Source organism: Caloenas nicobarica, chromosome Z (assembly GCF_036013445.1).
Source record: "Caloenas nicobarica isolate bCalNic1 chromosome Z, bCalNic1.hap1, whole genome shotgun sequence".
Taxonomy (NCBI): domain Eukaryota; kingdom Metazoa; phylum Chordata; class Aves; order Columbiformes; family Columbidae; genus Caloenas; species Caloenas nicobarica.
In genome coordinates this window covers 50,762,782-50,785,223 of record NC_088284.1, presented here as the reverse complement: position 1 = coordinate 50,785,223, position 22,442 = coordinate 50,762,782, and positions in this window count along the sequence as shown.

The window sequence follows — 22,442 nt, the reverse complement described above, 5'->3', positions numbered from 1 at the left end:
CCATAACAATTTTTTATTGAGTTTAATTTGATATAAATAAAATTTAATATGTTTAGGAATAATTAGATAGAATTAAAAAAGCCCTGATGTACCTAATATCTTCCAACTTAGTGGAAGACGTCCCTGCCTGTGAAAAGGGGGATTGGACTAGGTGATTTTTGAAGGCTCCTTCCAATGCAAACCATTCTGTGATTCTGTTATTCTAGTATTTCTAAACACTGTATTACAGCTACATTAGTGCGTAAGTGTTGCTAACAGCTAGATATTGTCATCTGAGGAAAATTCCAGATCAGAATTAAAACTTCTGAAACTTGGAAATGTTTCAGTACCAGGATTAAAATGGTTTGGATGATCAATGGGAACTTACTTGTTGTACGCCATAGACAGAAAAATTTAAGAATTCTCTAACTTGACAATGTTATGTTTTTTCTCTAAGTCTCTAATGCTTTGTCCGGAGCTGCACTTATAAATTCTAGCTATATGAGATTGCAAATTTTAGTGTATGAGATTTTTGTCATGGTTCTTCTAATTAGACTGTATGTTTGCGACTAAATAGCCCAGTGACTGTATGGATCAATGACTGTATTGCTGTCAGAGACTTACACAGTTACGTTAATTGTCTATGTATTAATCATTCTCATTTTGGTATGAGTGCCTGGGGCAATCTTAAAATCCTAAACAAAAAGCTGTTGTTTGTCTGCATAGGTGTGTCAGCAGTAGCACATCTGTATCATAACTTGGTAACTGTATCTTGGCAACAGGAAAAGATGAATACATCTGTAGAAGTCTATAACAACAGTTCAGAATTTGAAGAATGTAGGGAAATATATCAGAAATATGCAAGGACCCTAAAAGCCAGACACAGTAATTTCCTTATGGATGCAATCTCATCACAGTTAGTTCTGTTTAGTACATTTTTTCACCTATAAGTTATCCAGTTAAGATATTCTTAACTACTATATTTAATTGCTTTATAACTTATCACAAATGTTTCAAGATTTTTTCACACAAATTGTTTTAGGAGTTGCTCTCAGCAGGCTCTCAATTAGCAAAAGTAAGCTCCTAACTGCTGAGTTATTTCTTTATAAAAAATAGGCAGAATAATGTTGACTGATAAGAAGGTTTTGGTTTGTTTCCTTGCTCACCTCGTTATTAGATTTACTAAGTTTAGTAGTGCTTATAAATGACATAATAACTACATATTTCCTCTTTGCCAAGAAGAAGCTTAAAATTCCATACAACTTTGAATTTACAAGAATAGAGAAATACAAACAGAACTGATTGTTTAAATTAAAAGCTAAGCCCTGCACTTGTTTTTCTTCAGTGATACATTACGTCTTTGTTTTCTCTAAACTCCCCTCTGTATGCTGTCATATTTTCCAATCACTTCTGTAATACTGTTTCCACTCTTCACACCTGTGTGTCTTTTCAGCAGGCTGAAATAAAGATTATTATGACTGTTTTGAGGGTAATTTAGTAGCCTCCTAAAGAACATTTTTCAGGTTCAACAGAATTTGTAAATTTTACTTTCCCTTTGCTTAAGCACCATGTAACTATCAACAGCAGCAAAAATATACTTACTCCTGGTGCTACTGCCCTACATTGGGGAGAAAGACAGGGACATTATATTTACTTCAGTTAGAGCGTCTACATGACTACCAACAGAATAAAACTTCTGTGCCTGAATAATTTTGCTGCTGTCAGTAGGATTAGTTTCACTGCAGTTCAATTAATTATGCCAACTTTACTCTCCTGCTATAAGTTATTTGTCTAGCTTAAATTTCATACTTTCTACTTGTGGATTTTTTATTAGGCTTATTTTACATGTAGATGAATGGAGGGTCAGAGACATTAGTTATTTACCAAAGGCTGAACAACTCTCACTACTACACCATTCAGCAAAACCAAGAAACTTCGCCTATTATTCTCTTTCCTCAGTGTAGTTACAGAAAGAAATCTTAAATTAGTGAAGCATTTTGGAAATCTAAATGCAACACAGATTGAAAAGGTCTGAAGAAAAGATCGAGGAAGAGTCACTATAGATGACATAGGAAAACTTAGAACTTGGTCAGGACTTAGGCTCTTTGGCTGCCACCCTGAAAATCAAAACCAGAATTCTATAGGACAGACTTACTAAGGAAAGAAGTTGCTGTGACCATCATTCCTGCATTACAGTAGATCTTCTTTTCAAAATTAGGTTTCCCTGTATTATTCATTTGGGATTTTTAAAGTCAATAAGGTTATTTTATAAAAGACTGAAATTAGAATTCCAGAATTCAGTGGGAACACTAGCAACACTAGATTAATTCTGGTTCCTTCTATGTTGCTTCACAATTCATGTTTTCATCAACATCTGTCCAGAGTATGGCTATTTGCTTTTATCATCTCATCATAAAATTATCCATTAACTCTCTTCTTCCATCACTAATGTCTTTATTTTTAATTTGGAGTCTTTTTTTTGTTCTTTATCACACAAACTTATGATTAATGTATTTTCTTGTAGAATGCTGTCTTCTTATTAGGTCTTCTGTCCTATTCAAGATTCACACTAAGCTTTACAATAATTGATATTTGAATTGTTTTGATTCTCTCACTCTTGAGGCTTCATGTCTGAATCTGATGATAAATCAAAATCCACATACTCTTCAGAATAAAACGATCTTCTGTTTTTGTTTGTGATCTTCATCAAGTCACCTGTTATTCTTTATACTTGAAAGCATTTATTTCATATCTCCTGCATTTAATTTGCAGTACTCAAAAATTCCCTGTTTTATCTACAGTTCAGCTCTTTCATTAATTTCCTTTTTCTGTGGCAAACTATTCTCATTATTCGTGCAAAGAGTGATCTGAGTTTACAACTGGCTTCCTTTTGACTTCTCATTCGCTACATATTATTCAAGTGAATTGAATTAAACCTGTTCTCAGTCTGACAGATTACAACACCATCTCTGGACAGCTGTAGAGGCTTGAGAAGCTGCTGACCCAAATCATAACTTAACTGTAATAAGAGTAATTAATTTATTTTTATTCTTTCCAGATATTGATAAGCATAAGCTCTGATCGGGATGTTAGAAGTCAGTAATTTAATTTCTCTTCCTCTCTTTGTTTCATTTCTCTTCTACCAGATGCTCTTCTACCTTTCAGATGTACTATGAGATTCTTAATTACAGTAACCACAGGGGAGAGTTTTGGTGTTGGAATTTGGAAGATAGTTACTCAAGTCCTTCATTGTATGCCTGAGGGGCAGGATGTTATTCAGAGGGACCTGGAAAAGCTTGAGAAATGTGCCCATGCAAACCTTGTGAGGTTCGACAATGCAAGGCAAGGTCCTGTACCTGGGTTGGGGAAACCCCCGGTATCAATACAGGCTGGAGGCTGAGGAGCTTGAGAGCAGCCCTGTTGAAAAGCACTTGGGAGTACTGATGGACGAAAAGCTGAACGTGAACTGTCAATGTGTGCTCACAGCCCAGAAAGCCAACCGTATACTGGGCTGCATCAAAAGAAGAATGGCCAGCAGGGCGAGGGAAGTGATTCTGCCTCTCTATTCTGCACTGGTGAGACCCCACCTGGAGGATTAAGGTCTCCAGCCCTGGAGCTCTCAGTACAAGAAACACACGGACCTGTTGGAGCTGGTCCAAAGGAGGGCCACAAAAAGTTAGAGAGGGCTTGAATACCTCTCCTATGATGACAGGCTGAGAGAGTTGGGGTTTTTCAGCCTGGAAAAGAGAAGGCTCCAGAGAGACCTTCTTGTGGCCATTCAGTGCTTAAAGGTGACTTATAACAAAGATGGGGACAAAATTTTTGGAGGGCCTTTTGCAATAGGACAAGGTGTAATGGTTTTAAACTAGAAAAGGGTAGATTTAGACTAGATGTACGGAAGAAATTATTTATGATGTAGGTGCTGAAACAGTGGAACAGGTTGCGCAGAGAGGTGTTAGATGCCCCATTCCTGGAAACATTCAAGGCCAGGCTAGACAGGGATATGAGCAGCCTGATCTGGTTGAGGATGTCAGCGCTTGTTACGGGGAGGAGGGGGTTGGAATAGATGACCGGCCCAAACTGTTCTATGACTCTATAAATTAACCCTCCACCCTAAGGACTAGGAAAGAGTTCGATATGGTGATTAGGTAAAATAGGTCATTTTTAGCTGGCAAATGAATTTGCTGATTTGAATATTTTCTTGATCTTCTTGCAAACCAAAACAATTCTAGCCTAGCAAAACTGCAGAAGTGTTAAACTAAAATAAGGCTGTGATGAGTCAGCCACTTTTCCAGACTTTGTGCCAATAAAATGTGAGTCTTCAGCAACAGACGAATTCCAGGTTTTAGTGTTTTAAAAGCAATTTAGGAGAAAGTGCTGAGTTGTTTTATTACCATGATTTGAGGAACATTCTGCAACTTTATTTGTCACCATCAATTGTTTAATCTGAGATGGGAAACTAGTGAGGGGAAAATGTTTGGTGATCTTGCCAGAAACAAAAATAAAACCCTGAAGTTTGGTCTCAAGCATGGTAACGGAGCACAATGTCAATATTTAAGAATACAAAACCTAAGTTCAGTAGCATCTGGTGTTTCATGTAAGGCAAAAGGAACAGAATTATATGAAACAGGACTTTATTTGGTTTCAGAAGCACTGTCAGCATAGTCAGCATTAAGGATTCTGTCCACAGGTAATGCAAATTTTCAGATTTTTTTGTTCAACATGTCTGCATAAATCAATGATCACTGTAAATGTTAGGGAGTCATATACTGACTCCCTCAGCTTTTGGCAATAGAAACATGTATTCGTACATTAATTTCTGACAAATTTTCTTTCATGCATAAGACAGCAAATTTATGTTGAGCAAGTTTTCATTGTCACTTCTGGTTCTATAAACTCCACTTTAACACATATTTAAGGGCATTAAAAGATTCGAGGGGTGTTTAATATCTTCTTTTTCAGAGAAGAGAAACCAACAAAGGCTTAAAAGTGGTGGTGCAACCCCTGATAACAGTACCTGATAAAAAGAGTTAAAGAGACCCCCTTTCTAAGGGGAATCTAATCCACAGAAAAAAAAGTCAAGAACTGATTAACTATCACCAGAGAGGAGAACACAGGATTGAACAATTTATCAAAGGTTGCCTCTTTGATATAACCTAAGCTTCACATAGGAAATTAGAAAGTGCAGTGCAAAAGAAATTGTACCTTTGTGTTATTAAGGGGAAAGGGACCTGCAGGTCAAGCATAGAAGGACCATTTATTCAGAAACTGACTGCAACCAATGCATGAATAACAACTGTCAAATTGATGATCCTGTGACCAGTGATCCAGCTGAGAATTTTGATCCACTTATGTATCTTTCCCAAATGCCAAGACTTTTATCTGAGAGGATGGTCTATGATTAAAGAAGGAATTTTTAATGTATTACACCGTGTATCTTTCCTGAGCTGGACCTACAAGGTGAATCAGATGGTACTGTAGGTGAATCTATTCCATGAGTTACAATTCTTTGAAAGAAGGATTATGGGAGGAACTTGCTTTTACTTGAAATCCTCTTTATTAAGAGAGAAAGTTATTAGACATTTGGGAACTCATTCTGGAGCTGTGTCAGCATTGCAGAGTGCATGTTGAGCTAGCAAAAATGTGGAAGGTATTTCTTTTTTTATTTTCTACACAGTACCTAACTGATAGGAATTACAATGTACACAAAGCACAATTTCCTACTCAGAACACTTTCTAAGTCTTTATAACTAGTTTTTCTATAGTACGACTTGCAGCCTTTTCCACCCCGTCCTCCTCCAAAAACGCATCAAAGAAAATAACAGCTCCTCAAACATAACCTACAAAAATATCTAAGGCACAATCCACAATTTTGGATTTAAAATATGCAGCATGAGATGAACCATGTGAAAATGTCTCAGAATCTTGGAAATTCAGACCCGAATAGACCTACTCGTCATGTATGTGTGCCAATATTCAACCAGTTACTATCTATCAGTGAAGTTCCCCAGCCATTTGTCAGCTTTAACAGTTGAAAAAGTTAATGGGAACTGTATGACCAAAACCTCCATTCGAAGATGGTTCTCTTAAATACTTTTGATTTTATGTGTAATACTACAAATAGCAGTGTCTTCTTATGCTGGATTAAATGCCAGTATTTCATGCACAGTTTTACAGTTATTTTATATTGCATTATACTAGTGTTATAGCTGAAGACCGGACTGCAGTGTACATGTACACTGGGTTACACAGAGGAGAAAATTTCCTATTCAAGGAAATTACAATCTAAATAAACAAGGGTCAGGAGTACACGGGGCGAGATACATTACATCTCCAGAAATCACATTCAAAATTATGAAATTACTTTATTACTACGTAGTTCAAAATGTTAGTAGACTAGTGTTTATATTATGCAGGATGTCACTAAATAAACTAATACATTCCTAAAGAAGAAAAGATGCTGAAATGTACAAGATGCTGGTAAGTTTCAAGTCCAAGCTTGGTGGTTGGATAGCACAGCTGATCAACAGAAATAAATCAGAAGTGATACAACATGTTTCAGGGACTGATCTAGCTTCTTCTTATTGAAATGCAAAACAGATTAAAATAATTAACGTAGAAGAGATTGACAAAAGTAGAGTCAGGAAATAATTTAAATTATATTCCTGAGCATGGGTAGTTAGAACCACCAGGAAGAATTAAAGAAGCAGCAATACCAGTGAACTTTAGCTAGGTTAATTCTTCATGTAACTATTTTCTCCATAAAAAGAAAATGCTAATTAGCGATACAAAAGAAGTGTCCCTGTGTGAATATATGCTGTTGGGAAAATACCTGTTGACATACTGGAGAAATCTGAAAGTTAAAGCTTTCTGGTTTTTTAGTAGGATCAAGTAGTCGAAGAATAATCATATTAAAGAGTAGTTAAAAATATTTGAAAATACCAACAGGCATATGTTAACATAGCAGACTTTAACTTTTTTATTAATCAGAATTTTACTTTTTCTACTCATTTCTATTCGCTGCAAAACTTGAATAACAAAAGTCAAACAGAAACTTACAATTCCTAAGAACCTTATGCACTTTCTAAAGCTGCAAAGCTCATGTGCTTACAGTTTAGCTTTAGTCTCTCATTCCAATAACATTTATATTGGTAGAAATACTTAAAGAAAGAAGGTACAATCTCTCTTTTAATCAAAAAAGAGCAACTGGAAGATATACACCACCTGGTCATTATCTTCGACATCCATGCAAGCCAGCACAGAAAAGCAAGCACACTCATCATTTGGCTTCAACAGCAACAATATACCAGTATTACCCAACATGTATCCAGCTTTCTATTGATGCTCATATGATCTCTATTAACATGAGATAAGTTTTGCAGAAAATCAACTTCTACATGCAGCACAGCTGGTTCAGTTTAAACTCAGAACCTCCCAGTCCTGGCCCCCTCCCCCAAAAAGAACAAACCACCACCACCCCCAGAAAACTAACCAACAACAATTTGTTCCAACCAGAAGAAAGTGCTTTGAAAAGGTAGATATGGCAATGTTCTTCAATCCACTTGCCTCTTTAAAAGCATACATGCTCTTCAGAAACATAGTGTAGAAGCCTCCAGATTTGCAATGAACTGCAACTCCTATCTACAGCTGAAGAGTAAACTGTTCTCCTTCCACATCTTGCTCTCAGACTCTTCTAGCTCTTCTTTCTGCTGAAGAAATGATGATTAGGACACAGATTTACATTTAAGCATGAGAAAACTATTACTCAGTGGGACTGAGTTTTTGTTTTTCTGCTTTGAATCTGTTTAGGACACAACATTGCTCAGTAGCTGCAACATCTTGTCTTGACATTTCTGATAAATTTGCACCAGTTAAAAAACTTAAACCTGTGAGTTTTGAATGCTCCAAAAATTCCCATAAGTCACCTGATTTAATAGTGTGCTACTTTCTAAAATATTCACACATAATAAATTATAAAAATCTTATCATTTCTCTTGGTTTTGGAATATTTTTTATACATTCAAGTAAGTATCCAACTTAGATATTCTAGAAGAAAAGAATTTATAAGATGGATGTCTACAATAGTTTGAGATTCAGTATCAAAATTAAAATAAGAACAAAACAAAAATGCATCGAGGAGGTAACACTATGGTATTTTTTCTACAAGTACTAGAAAATCGTTATTGAAAAGCACAGATTGCATACAGAAACCACCTATCTTTAATAATGGTATAAACATTGAAATTGGACCTGCGAATTATTCATGAAGCTCAGTTTGACAGGATTAAGTTTTCTTACCATCTGATTTTATTCTGAGAAGAAATGTTGCTTTTACTTCATTGCTAATTCCACAGGAAGAAAATGTGGCTTATAACACACCTTCTAAGCCTGCTAGATCTACAGGTTCAGAAAAACATGATCGATGCTGCAAAAAGACTAAAGAAAGCTCATAGATTAGTCCTGATTACATTGAAAAGGATCCACAATTTCACACAGAAAAAGGAGGAAAAGTAAAAACACCTTAGAATTCGCTTCTTGAGCGAACAGAGGAGAAACTCTGTTTTTAAGCCACATATAATATAATGAGGAAGAGATTGAAATGGATATGGATTGCAGCCAGACTGAGTGGCAGGCAAGATTTGAGGCAATTAAAAATCATTTCCAAATAGAATTGTTTAATTAAATGCAACTATAAATGTCTTTTCTGGAAAAGACCCAGCATGTTATTGTTATCCCTCCATAATACTTAAAACAAACAAGCAAAAAACCACAAACAAACAAACAAACACACACACAAAACCAGCTGAAACAGACCTTTTTGTCACATTTTTGTAATATAAAAAGCCTTTTGGGGGTTGAGAGAAGCTGTTCAATAGGAGGTTGCTCTACTCTGCCCTAATGAGACTGCATCTGGAATATCGTGTCCAGTTCTGGGCCCCCCAGTTCAAGAAGGACAGGGAACTGCTGGAGAGAGCCCAGCTCAGGGCAACGAAGGTGATGAAGAGAGTGGAGCATCTCCCTTATGAGGAAAGGCCGAGGAGCTGGGTCTCTTTAGCTTGGAGAAGAGGAGACTGAGGGGTGACCTCATTAATGTTTATAAATATATAAAGGGTGGGTGTCACGAGGATGGGGCCAGGCTTTTCTCGGTGACAACCAACAGTAAGACAAGGGGTAATGGGTTCAAGCTGGAACACAAGAGGTTCCACTTAAATTTGAGAGGAAACTTCTTCTCAGTGAGGGTGACAGAACACTGGAACAGGCTGCTCAAGGAGGTTGTGGAGTCTCCTTCTCTGGAGATATTCAAAATCCGCCTGGACGCCTTCCTGTGTAACCTCACCTAGGTGTTCCTGCTCTGGCAGGAGGATTGGACTAGATGATCTTTTGAGGTTCCTTCCAATCCCTAACATTCTGTGATTCTGTGATTCTGTGAAAATTGGAATGCCTTTTTTTTTTTCACTTTAAGGCATAACTAGTCATTGCTTAATTCAGTATCTGGTAGTGCTTAAGGCTAGACTTAATTTTAAATAATTCTAACTGTAAATTCTAGTAGTAAATAAGGACAACATTGGTATCAGCAGAAGCTGACCAATGCTAGACAAAATCTTTTTAGTCGCTGGAGTTTTACTGAAATTCTTTGAGCCACCGTAACTTTAAACATATAAAAGAAAAAGCACCTTCATCAGACTAAGTAAAAGATCTTGGAAAATAGGACTCCTCTTATAGAAGCCTATCAAAAAGTAGGCACTATTTAAAAAAGTGAACAAAAGAAATAAAAATGTAAAAGGGGATAGGAGGAGCCCAATTTGCAACACATTAAATTTATTCACTTTGGCAATGCTTTCACTTCCACGGTGAAGCCTGTAAGTATAATGTACATAATGTTACTTGAACAAAATCTCCCCTTCTTTAAGATACTCTTTTTACTCAAGTGGCAAGAGAAACTTTAGAGTAGGCTTTTTCCAATAAAAGAGAGTAAAGGAACAAATTTTACTTATAAAAATGCCCTATTAAAGCAATTTACAAAATACTTGAGATTTTAAAGTGCTAAAATGTTGCTCCAAAGGCAGATTAGACACAGCCAGGAAAAATTACTCTTTGTACAGAGGAACCACAATATGGTATTATGTCCTGGCATGCTATCATTACTCTGGAGCAGCAACTGAGGGCATGGTCGGCATAGTCCATCTGCCTGAGATCCACAGCTGTCAGCATAGGAAGCAAATACATTAAAAAGAGTAGTCTGAAGGCTGGGAAGGCTAGCCAACACTGAAGAACACCATACCTGTGAGCAGCCTCAGTGCTCATACTCTGCCATCTTGATGTGCAGGATGTTACAGTCTAGCTCTGGATTAACAACTATATTCCTGCAATGCTCTTTTCCATACATCTATGTCTAGCAGACTTGAAAGGAAACCAGCAGGTAGCTACTAGATTTTCCAAGAGATAGTATGTAATCCCATTTGCAATAAAGCACACCTTCTGAGGTGTTCTAAAACATTGCAAAAGCATTTAACCATAAGAGCTCCACTGGAGCTCACAAACTAAAAAATGCACTTTACAAAGTGCCTTAAACAGATTGGTACAGCAGTCTCAAAAGTCAAGTCCTTGTCAAGTTCATTTTGCAAACTGATTTTTTTGCCCCAGCTCAGGTTTATTATTTACATTACTTTGCATATATTTGATCACTTCAGCTTTTAAAAGATCATCAGAAAGACTTGTCAGCAACATTTTGTGAAGACAAAATAGGGAAGGGAATAGCATATCACTTGCCATATGGACAGACTTAATTATATATGAAGATATAAGATTTGGATATAGACTTAGTATGCTTGGCCCCACAGGTCAAGCTCAGCTACCTAAGGCCAGGTCCATGTAGATGCAGCCACTTTTCCTCTGAATACATAATACTATGGAGTGCAGGGATCCTAAACTACCTAGCTTTATCTAACTCCTTTGCATTTATCATAAAGCTTTCTATGTTGTCTTACTTAGCATGCTGGAGAGCTTTTATATTAAATTATTTATGATCATCAGCAGTCATCTCATGATTATACTGGTTTCTCTTATATGGTTTTCTTAGAGACCCAGTGATTTGATTAGATCCTGCACCCTGAATTGTTTAAAATCTTTGCAAGCAGCAAGGTTACTTTTTTTTTTTTTCTGGATGCATTTACTTTAGCTACTTAGTTACAGAATTTACTTCATAAAAAGGTCTAGGTTACTATCATATTGACCTGCTGGACAAGAGTTTCTTAATAAGTGTGAAACAGTATAAAGAATCAGGTTAATTACACGGTAGAAGAAAATAAAACCTCTCTTCCAGATAGGGCAAAATAATCAATCGGGCTCAATTTCAGATTTGGGATCTAGATCTATTGTTTCTATGATCCCAAAACAGAAATTGGGATTTGTAATATATAACCCATTTTTCAAGATTCAACTGTAAATTATTTACTCACAGTCCAGCAATTCAGTAAAAAATTCATGTGTGAAATATGACCAAAATTCCAAGTGACACAATACTATTTTGAACACAACAGTTAAAGACCTCTCTAAAATCCATCTGATTATTTTAGCAGAGAAACAAAATACTATTTTATACTTTTTATAATAGAAGCCTCTGCTAAGGCTAAAAAGTATCTTGGTAGAGCCAGAAATTATCTATGAGCATCTTAATAAGCAGGTGAATAGAAAAATATATTGCACTGGCTGAAGGGATAAAAGCATGTTGGTTGAATGGTTGTCTTCATCTTATTTCAAACAAGTCACTTTCATACCTTGTGAGGTAACACTGTTATTTACAGCAATTCCAGTTAGTTACCTAACAACATGACTATTCTTCAGTGTTGGATTTTGTTTCAACAGTTCAAATTGTAGAATCACAGAATAATTTAGATTGGAAAGGGCCTTTGCAAGTCATGCTGACCAAGTCTGCTGCTTGAAACAGGGCCACCTTCAAAGTTAGATGAGGTCACTCCTGTTTAGAGAATATCTACACCCTCTGTCAGGCTGAGTGCCCTTATGGTGAAATTTTTAATCCTTACCCAAGCAGAATATCCTATGTTGTGCCTCTTGTCTCTAGCTTTATGCAGGGCACCTGTGAGGAGAGGCAGGCCCCCCACTTCTTCATAACCAACTATTAGAAGGTAAAAGACAAGCAAAATGATTTGCCCTCAGCCCACTCTTCTGCAGGCTGATCATACCCAGCACTCTCAGCCTACCTGCATACATAATGCTACAGCTCTCAAATAATTCTGATGGCTCCATGCTGCTATTGCCTTGGTTAGTTAAAGTCTTTCTTCTACTGGGGAACCACACAATAAATAGGATGCTCTCTCACAAATGCTGAATAATGGAGAATTATGTATTCTTGTTGTGTTCACTATAGCATGTGTGCGTGTGTATACATAGCATATGTGTATGTTGGTGTATACATATAAATATACACACATGTTAAAAATATACACATATTCTTACACACAAAATAGTGATGCCAGTATTCAAAGATTGATTTCCAGTGATTATTCAGAGGACATGCATGTTAAGGTTCAAATCATATTACTGTTGGCATCACAAACTATGATTGAGAAATTCAGAAAACAAGGATGAAGATACTAGAAAGCACAAATAGATTGCTAAACAGGTTATCAGGGTCTAGAGAATGCAGGACTAACCACATAAAATTTTTGGTTGAGCGTAAAGCACATCAAGAATTTTACTCTGCATACTACTTTAACAAGGTATGTGTGTACTTAAGGACCTGGAGGGATAGATGGATCTATTTGCTAATACATAATTGTAAGTTATAGGAATTATTCCAAGAGTCTCTGATTCTGACTCCAAATATTTGTAAGGCATTCAGTTTAAGAATGAGAAGGAGGAGTGGTCAGACTAGGAGTAACATTTAGAGGAACCGAATGTCTGAGGGTAACCACAGGATTCTCCTTATTTCAAGAAAGACCTGCATTTCACTGTTAATAAGTTCTACCTGCCCTCTTCCTCCACCAGTGGAAAATGCAGTTCTAAGTTTTAAGTCTGTATCATTATGGCATTCATTAACCTGACTAGCAGGACAGACTGATATCATATATTTACTATACCAATAATTTACTAATTTTCTATCTTCTAATCTTCTTCTACAATTACTGTTATGAATTATTGAGAATACACTGCTTCTACTGTAGTCTCAAAGCAGATTAAGCACAGGTGTCAAATGAAGTATTCTGTAACAGAGTCCTCAAAGTTGTCCTAGCTCCTTAAAAGCAGATTTATAAGGTCATGAAAAAGCAGACATAGAATCTCTGAGGCTGCCAGTGTCCACACATTGCAAAGCTTAATTTCGGATCTGAAAGCTAACATGGCAAACAGCATACTCAAGTGATATTATCCTCCTGAAAAGGCAGGGTGCTGTCGTTACCTGATGGCATCTTCCCATGTTTCTGGGACTCTTACATCCCTATAAAAGGAGATAATACAACATTGAAAGAAATATGGCAATGAACCTAATGTCTCTGTGGCTGCATGAGAGACGCTCATTAGTGGTAGTCAGGATATTAATTAGCAGTCTACACTTTCAGTAAGGAGATTTGACTGCAAAACTCAAGCTTACCAGACATTTTCTGAGACATATTTTTTAAAGATTTCTCATAGCAATGAAGACAAAGATAAAAGCTGGGGTTGTTTCTTGTTAGTTTTACATACCTTGCAATTTTGAGGAATATTAATATTTTTGTAAATATATTGTCTTAGAAACAACAATGAAGAGCATATTAAGATACTGTTTCAAGTTATACTATTATAGCACTAAAAAGTGTTTCAAAACTATTTCTGTGACCTGTAAAATTTAAATTGAAGTGCCCTTATTGACAGGGTATTTCTAACATACATAGAATTTCTGCATAGAATCATATAGCTTACACACAGTATAGAGTTTAACTTGTATGTTTGTACCACAGTCTGCAGAAAATTATTGCACTCTGATAGGATTTACGTTTGGGTTCAAATTCTTAATAGCAGGAGGCATTAGATACACTAACATGTAAATGAATGCATTAACTTTCCAAGCTTTCTCTAGCAACAAAATTTTCTTCTGCATCTGCTATTTAAAAAGAGATTTCTACTACTTGTGGGCTCTCCAGATAAAAGCTTTTAAAATATATTTTTGATTAATAGCATTGATGACATATTTTCACCTTCTTTTGTTACATATTTTTGCAAAATGTGGGCAAGAAAAGCTCTAATCAGCAGTGCATTTATTAGTCTTATTTCAAAAATAAAGACTTATGTTTACAAATTATAAACTTGCCTGAGTTACTTTTTTCTTCCCTCCTCTTCAATCCTCTCCACCCTCCTCCCAAGGAATTGAGAACACTTGAGTGTTGTTGCTTTATCCAACCAAATTTTCCAAAGATTTAACACCTTAATGATTAATGTATTCAATAATTTTGGCAATAGGATAAATCAACAGAAAACATGAAATATGCTCTCATTTTACACTGTGCTCACTTTTGGCACAAAAGTTAAAAAGCCATCCCAAAATGAAAATTGTTTTCTTTAAGAAACCAGAAAATATTTATAATTTTAAGTTAGCAGCAAAATTCTATTGATAAAAGAAAGGAGACTGAGAATTTCTACCTCTTCACCGGTCATGTTCTGGAATTTTTATTCACTCATTTTAATATTACGGATAAGATTGGAGCCTCTGCAACACACACTTTATGCAGCAATACCAGTGCTGTATCAAACGGCTATAAAATTGTGTGAAGCTCCATTTACTCCTACAGAATCTGCAGGGGTGGAAACATCTGCCCAGTCAGATCAGATTAAACTGCTTTTACTAAAGCAAAAATGTCAATGACTTAAGAAAGGACAATTTGCAGTATATTCCACCTGATTCGTCTGACAGCTGAATGAAAATCACAGAAGCTACTTATCAAAATGTGCTTTATTGCCAGTAGAAAAAAAATTTAGGCATACCAATTACAGTTGATAGATCTATTGATCTTGCTAAATTGATGAGATTAACATAATGACTAAGTTTATTGTAGAATGTTAGTACAAAGAAGTTTTAAAATATGTTCAAAATCTGCTAACTATTAAGAGGTGACTCTGATAACTTTGTATTGTGTGTCCTTAGAACAATAATTTACCATATTCACTTATGTATTTTTAAAAATATGATATAGTTAATAGAATCTCCATATGTGTTATAGACAAACACTAGAAACAGTGAGAGTGAATCACTCCTATTTTTATATGCAGATTTAGAAAGAGACTTCAAGGCATTAATTAATTCATTTATTTCCACAATATGCTGGTGTGCATATCCCAAGGCCTGACAATCACAATGAAGCGGTGGACAGCATCCATCTATACCTTTATATGTATTAATATGTAAATTAAGCAATTACGTTTTTGTAGACAGCTAACAATCACAAAAATGGAAGGGATGATTATTCAGCTACATGTTTCAACACAATATTTTCTGATTATTCGGAGTACAAGAGAACTATATTTCTTTTCAGTTCATGCAGACTATTCAGACTGGGGAGTCATGTATGCAGAAATAAATTGATGATGTTTATACTTAATCCTTCCCTACAGCAAGGAAAAAAAGGGAAAATTAGGCATGCTTTTGTTCATTCTCCTCAGCAGTAGCTAAAATATAATAGACTTACAAGAGGCATAAATAAAAGAAACTACAAGTAATTTCTAGACAATCTAAATAATATCTAACCATAGTATCCAGCAAAAAATAAAAAGGAGTGACCAGGGAGCCTTTGAGGGTCTTCATAAGAATAATTCTGAGTCTGCAGACTGCCCTGGTGACAGAGTCTGCCCCCAGGCTGGTGCTTCTTCAAGTTCTTCCCATCACATGAATGACTTTTCCTGTTTGGAACCAATGAAGGTAACTTTCGAAGATCTTCTCTTTATTATGGAGCCACTTACCTGCTTAATTAACAGCATTCAAATTATGTTTTGGAATCTGACTACTTTCAGCTACCATTAACACCCAAACAGGGGAAAAAATTTAAGATAGTTTTTTCTCCTACCAGTAGAATATGTCTAATATGTATGAGACATGTCATTCTAACATGATTGACATAATTGGATAAGCCTTAACAAAGTGTGATCACAGAAAACCTAAAAAAAATTTAGAAATTTAAAAAACATTAACTTCCATGATAAGAAAAACTAAACTGTTAGAACTGTTGATGAATCAGCAAAACAAAAAAACAAACAGCAGATTTTTGGATTAAATTAGTAGGAATGAATCTTTCTTAATACTTCAAAACACTTCTCTCATAAAAAAACTGCCTTTCAAATTGAAGCTATTAAGAGAAATAAATTCCAAATATTTACCTATCCTCTTCTCCCCTTTACCCTCAGCATTGTGTGCTATCAATATTTGTCCAGGTCAAGGACTTTCTGAAATATGTTTCTTCTCAATTAGTATTATGAACAAATTCATACAACTAGAATCTCAGAAAAATTCAAAAGAACTAGACAATACCTAAAAAAATATTAACAACTATTTTATTGATTCTGCTTTGGATCAATTTTACTTCTTCTGTATATGAGATTCATAGTGCAGATCATAAAAATATGCCCTTATCAAAAGTTTTAATATTGAAATATCTCATATTTTAATTCCTAGAGATTCATAGTGCAGATCAGAAAATAAAAATGTGCCCTTATTAAAGGTTTTAATATAGAAGTATTTAATATTTTGATTCCTAAGGCGATGGTACTTTCCTTACAGAATAAAGGAAATCCATAAAATAATATTTTTATATTTCCATTTAAAACATTTCTTCAGTGTCCCCTTATGTGACAGCACACCAAACAGAAAGACACAGATGGTAGAACCATGAAGGAAAGTGTGCAATAGCTGTATTACCTCCTCTGAGGAATATAAAAATATATTGAGCTGAAAACAAACCCAAACAAAGTCCTCAAGAAGCCCTAGTGTCCTCAGCTGTTCTAAGGAAACAGAAGTGTCAAATAAATATAAAATAATTTATTCTAGTTTTCTATTAAATTCCTATTTGATTCCAGTGAGAAGGCTCCAGGTTTGTATTTTTCTCTTTTACAAAACCAATGGCCCAGGCTTTATCAGACTTCACCAAATGGGACATAACTGTGTGTGTGAAAGATAGTTATGACTCCACAGAAAGGCATTTAAATTTTACTCTTCAAATCTGGATTATGTGGAGCAGTTCTAATCCCACTTTTAGAGTTGGCCTTTGCATAGTGGTGCATATACTAAAGACCGTTTGCAAAATCTGAGAACAGATTCACTGCCATGGATCACAGAAAGCTTTATGCCCTACACTTCAGCTCTCAACCTATCTGGCAGTTTAGTTGAATACATAGAGGGTAAATATTAGCATTCTTTTAAAGACAAAGTACTTAAGGTTTGCAGCTGTCCAATTACATTATACTACCTTGTAATTCAGTTCTAATTTGCTATACATAATGACCTCTAATCCTTCTGTTAATTAACTCTGTCTTTAGGTGAAAAAGGTATTTACTTTGATGAAATTGAATTGTTTTCATAGATCTACTTCTCTCACTCCATTTTTGTGTCCTCTTCAACAGCTACAAATATATCTCATATTACCAATCTTCTTGCTTATCTTTCTATGTTAGTATGGTGATACCTTAGTAAATACTTCTCTGTTGAGAGAAACGGGAGATTGATCATTAGTTATCCAGAGGTTTTCTTTTTCCTTTAATGTAATCTACAAACTAAAACTTCCTCTATTAAATCAGACGTTATGTATTAACTTATATATGGCTATAGAATATATATTCGTTACTTGTAGACAGAACATTATTATGTGTTTAATACTCAAGCCAAAATATCCATGGTGGAATTGAGTCTTACAAAGAGGAGAAAGCCTCCTTTGTCCTCTTAGAAACTTATTCTCTTTAATGACTCTGACTTTTTTTTTAAGTAGCAATAATCATATCTGATGCACCAGTAAGGGGTTAAAAGAGCATGAGTACATTAGCCCTAACCCATGCTTGACTGAAAACTTATTTTGCTTGCTGTGTCAGACTTGAAACACATGATAGCCCCATACAGGTCATCAAAAAAAAAAAAAAAAAAGTACAACGTACAACTCTTACTCTACCAAGTAACCTACCCTAAAGTCTCCAGTGCCACAATTTGTACTGTCATCTCTCGGAGTGCGAGGAAATTAACATGTGGCTCTGACTCTCATTCACTTGTGAGACACAGAAGATTTTGATGTTTCCTTGGAGATTATCATGACACCCATGATATTTTTGATATTTTGTCGTTTCCAGGACAGTGTGGCTCAGAACATCTAATGCCCATCACTAATGTGTAATCAATATGTCCATCACTTTTCCTGCAATGCTGTTCCCAGAAGCTCTGGCTGAATGAGACTTTAAAAAGCATGCCTTCCAAGGAAGGAAGATAAGCACCTTTTGGCCTTTCTGATTTTTAAGAAACTTATTAAAAATCAGCAGGAACTCTTAGTCCAGTATACGTGAACAAGAAGACTGAATATCTGTCTAAATCAAGGTGAAATAAATCACCCAAGACAATGGCTGTAAACAGCTGTCACCACTACTGTTAAATAATGGACAGGGGAAGAGGCTTTATTAGCAGAGTTCAGTGAACAGCTATGCAGTCATATACTGTTGAAACACATTTTTAATATTGTAATACCCTGACTCTAAGCACGACTTGCACCCAGTTAGAATAGACTGGCAAACAGGGTCAACTCGAGATTGCAAGGTCCATAAGCAAAACTGATGTCTCCACTAACTTACTCCTGCCCATGGGGGATACTCCTGAGATCATTTTCTTTGGAAGCAGATGTCATTGGTCATTGACACTTCAACAGGGAGCTGCAGATTCTTTCCTTGCCATCCACCAGCCTCCTCTCCCCAGTCGAGAATTTGCTGCAGACTTCTTAGATTTGTAGGTTGAGCTTCTTTTCCAAGAAGGTATACTCTAACTGCCATATCACATGGAAGCTGGAATTGTCTTCTAGTCTGCTATTAGTCATATTTCCCCAGTGGAAATATTTTATTGGCATTTCCTGTTCTTCCATCGAATACTGATAAAGATAAAATATTTATAAATAACATGATTTATAGTAGCCTAAATGAAATAAGGAAACCTCATGATAGCATCCTTTTCACAAAACAAAAAAGGAGGCATTGCATGCTTATATTTGAAAGCACACTATGCCCTCTTTTCCAAATGCAAGCAGCTGAATCTTGGAAACTGGATGACCATTGCATTTTGCCTTATTAGAAGTTATTCTAGTCATCTATCCTTTTGAAATATAGTCAGTTGGAATTCCTATTTATTTGCTTAGCCTACAATTACAAGTAGCAAAAGCACTGTAAATTGACATAATATGAACAAATATCGGTATTTATAAGTGCCGTAAGAACAAATATAGGTACTAACTAGGTAAATGTAATTTGCATATTCATAGTTTGAGTTGCCCTCCTTTCAGAAAAAAAATTGAATCAGTTTCCCACTTCAGACAGTATGCTTCAATGAATGCTGACATCATTATAAATGTGGCTACTCTGTTTTGCTGAGGATGGACCAGATGTTAAATATCATGAACTATTCTAATCTATATTTAGTCTCATCTCTCCAAACTTTAGAATCAGTCTGACACCATGGGAGTGAAGGAAAAATACTACTGTATTATTTAGTAAGACTTTACTGAAATGATAAGGGGAAAGCAACATGCAGATGTGGAAAAAATTGCACATTTTATTTCATGCAGATTTTGGATCTTTCAGTATTCTTACCTCTATCCCTTTTTGCTAGGAGCCCTGATTCTCACTACCTTGAATTTGAGCTCAGTATCAAAACAGCAATACTTGCCTGGAATTTAGATGGCTCCTTAGCTTTCTTATGGTTTTGCCACACATCTAGAGTAAGTGTATATGATGTATTTCTTAAGCAGGTGTTATAGGTGAATGTGGAGGGGTACAACCTCACTGTGCTAGGCACAATGTCAGCACCCTTGGTCAGGGTTCTGCAAGTGCGTCAAGCCTCTGCTGCTACAAACCAAAGATCTATCAGAGTTAATTGTTGTGCCAGTTTGTTATATAAAGCAAGCCAATATTTAATAACCTCAATAACATTTTCTTTCCACTTAATAACACTGTGTGTAAAAGTACTCACTGGGTCAGAGCTGCATTAGCAGATTTTTCAGGTGCTTGTTTTATTTATAGGAAGCCTCGGGCTTCCTTTCATAAAAAGGAAGGCTAGTCTAAATGGATTTTAAATTGGAGTAAAGCAGTGTGGGTTTAACCGAGATTTTTGGAAATGGTGAAAGAAAACAGTGATAACAAACAGCTTTCTAATATTTTATTGGTGTGCTTGGTTGAGGAGGCAGCTTTGTCACTAGTATGGTTTAACAACTGTAACTTTCCTCATGCTTTGCATTATCTGCTTAAAGATTCCTCGTACTAACTTACTTAATTGCGGCATCAATTTTAAAAGTTATTTGATCTTCCCATTATTTTTCCTTTATTATCACTATTAATAATAAGTACACCTTATGCTGTGCTTTGAGGCACTTTCATTTTGAATCAGAATGATTTCGAATTCCTAATTAATGTCAGTGTCAGTGGAATCCAATGTCTACAAATATTCATTGTAAGTATGTATCCTAGGCTGGGTTGAGAAATAAGAAAAAAGAAAATCTGAAAAAAAACCTTACACAGAATAAAAGTATATAAACTCTAGTGCCCTGGGACATTGGGGAGAGCAACGAGAGGAGGTGGTCTGAGTCAGACGACCACGGACTGACCAATTGGAGTATTCCATCCCATTCACAACTTCCTGGATATAAAAGGTGGACCCGAAGGACTCTCTCTTTCTTCTGCTGGGTCTTCTGCTGCTTTGCTTCGTCTCTGCTTTCTTTTCTGCCGTGCCTGCAAGCTGGGGCCTCGTGGCTGTCCCTGCAAGCTGAGACCTCGTGACAGGCTGAATCTAGTTCCAGTTGGCTGCAGGATCCTGCTGGACTAGCTGCTGGGAATTGCAAGACTGGTTCTATAATATTTGTTCTGCTTTATTTTTTTCTCTATGTTTATTTAGTAGCATTAGTAAAATGTTTTCAAATCTTCCAGCTCTCTTCTCTCTGTCCTTCTTTTACTTTCCTCTCAAAATCTTCTGTCCTTAGTGAAAAAGGGGTGGGGGGGGAGGGGGCGGAGTGGGGCGGAAAGCAGGAGCGGGGAAGAGGGTTAAGGAAAATACATCTGCCACGGTTTTTGATTGTCTCCCCACGATCAAACCACGAGAGATAATTGGTGGAGAATGTGGGCAAAACTGGGCCTCAAGAAATAGTTAATATTTTGGCACTAAAAAGGGGTGCGGCCGCCCGCGCCTGGTGCGTTTCTCTTTGTCTGGCGGCCACGTGTTTGTGCTCAGTGTTGCGCGGCGTGGCGACGAGGTGGCACTGCCTGCCATTTCTTTGTGCACAGCTCGGCTCGGTGACCACGTGTGAGCTAAGCTTGGCACGGTGTGAAATTTGGAGATCTTTTGGCTCTTAAAACTGGTCAGATGTACCTTTCAATTTTCTTGGCACAGTGCCAACTCATTGAGTTATAGGACTTGTGGGTCTGGGTGTTTAGGATATTATTTAGTGGTATTAAGGCAGAAGTGAATTACATTGGTTTGAAAATGGTGTGGTATAATTTGTATCAGTTATTTTCTACTTTGTGGACTGCAATACCCTATTTATGTTGGGTGTTTCTTGAGAATAGAATCTTATATTAGATAACAACAAAGAACTGGACAATGCTTATGATTGTACCGTGTGGTTTGGCATTGGCTTACTTTATTATATTGAAACTGATAATGAGTTTCTATTTTTTTCTGCTTTACTTTGAGAAACCTCCAAGAGAGATAAAATCCAGCTACGTGTTTGCTAAATAGGCTAGCAAATCTTTAGAAAGGTTGACTAACCATACTTTTGCCTTCTCGTTTGAGCAGATTACCAACGTTTTTGAGTGCTTTGAATATCCGTGGAGTTTTGATATAACTATAACAGTGTTTTCTGCCGTGACGAATGTGCTAGTACTAATACTAGTGTTAAGAGAAATTAGATTAAATCAGAGGTTTGTGTCCCTTTTGACCAAAGAGAGTTGCATGATGTCTGTTGAAGCTAGAAGGGCAGCTGAAGCTGCAGGTGCAGCCACCGCACCCCCAGTCGCAGACACGACGGCTACACAGGCTCAAGCTTCTTCCTCGACTGCGAATGATGTCGCTTGTCCAAAGGCTAACAGGCCCCTCCTTCCTCAAACACGGGGCATGGTTGCTGTTGTAACAATAACAACCCCCGTGATAATGGTGAGCCCATATCAGCATCAGTTGCCAGTTGTAAGAAAGTCACTAGAAAGACTACTCATGCTGCAGATGATGGCAACAGGCCAGACTCATCCCAAGGGGC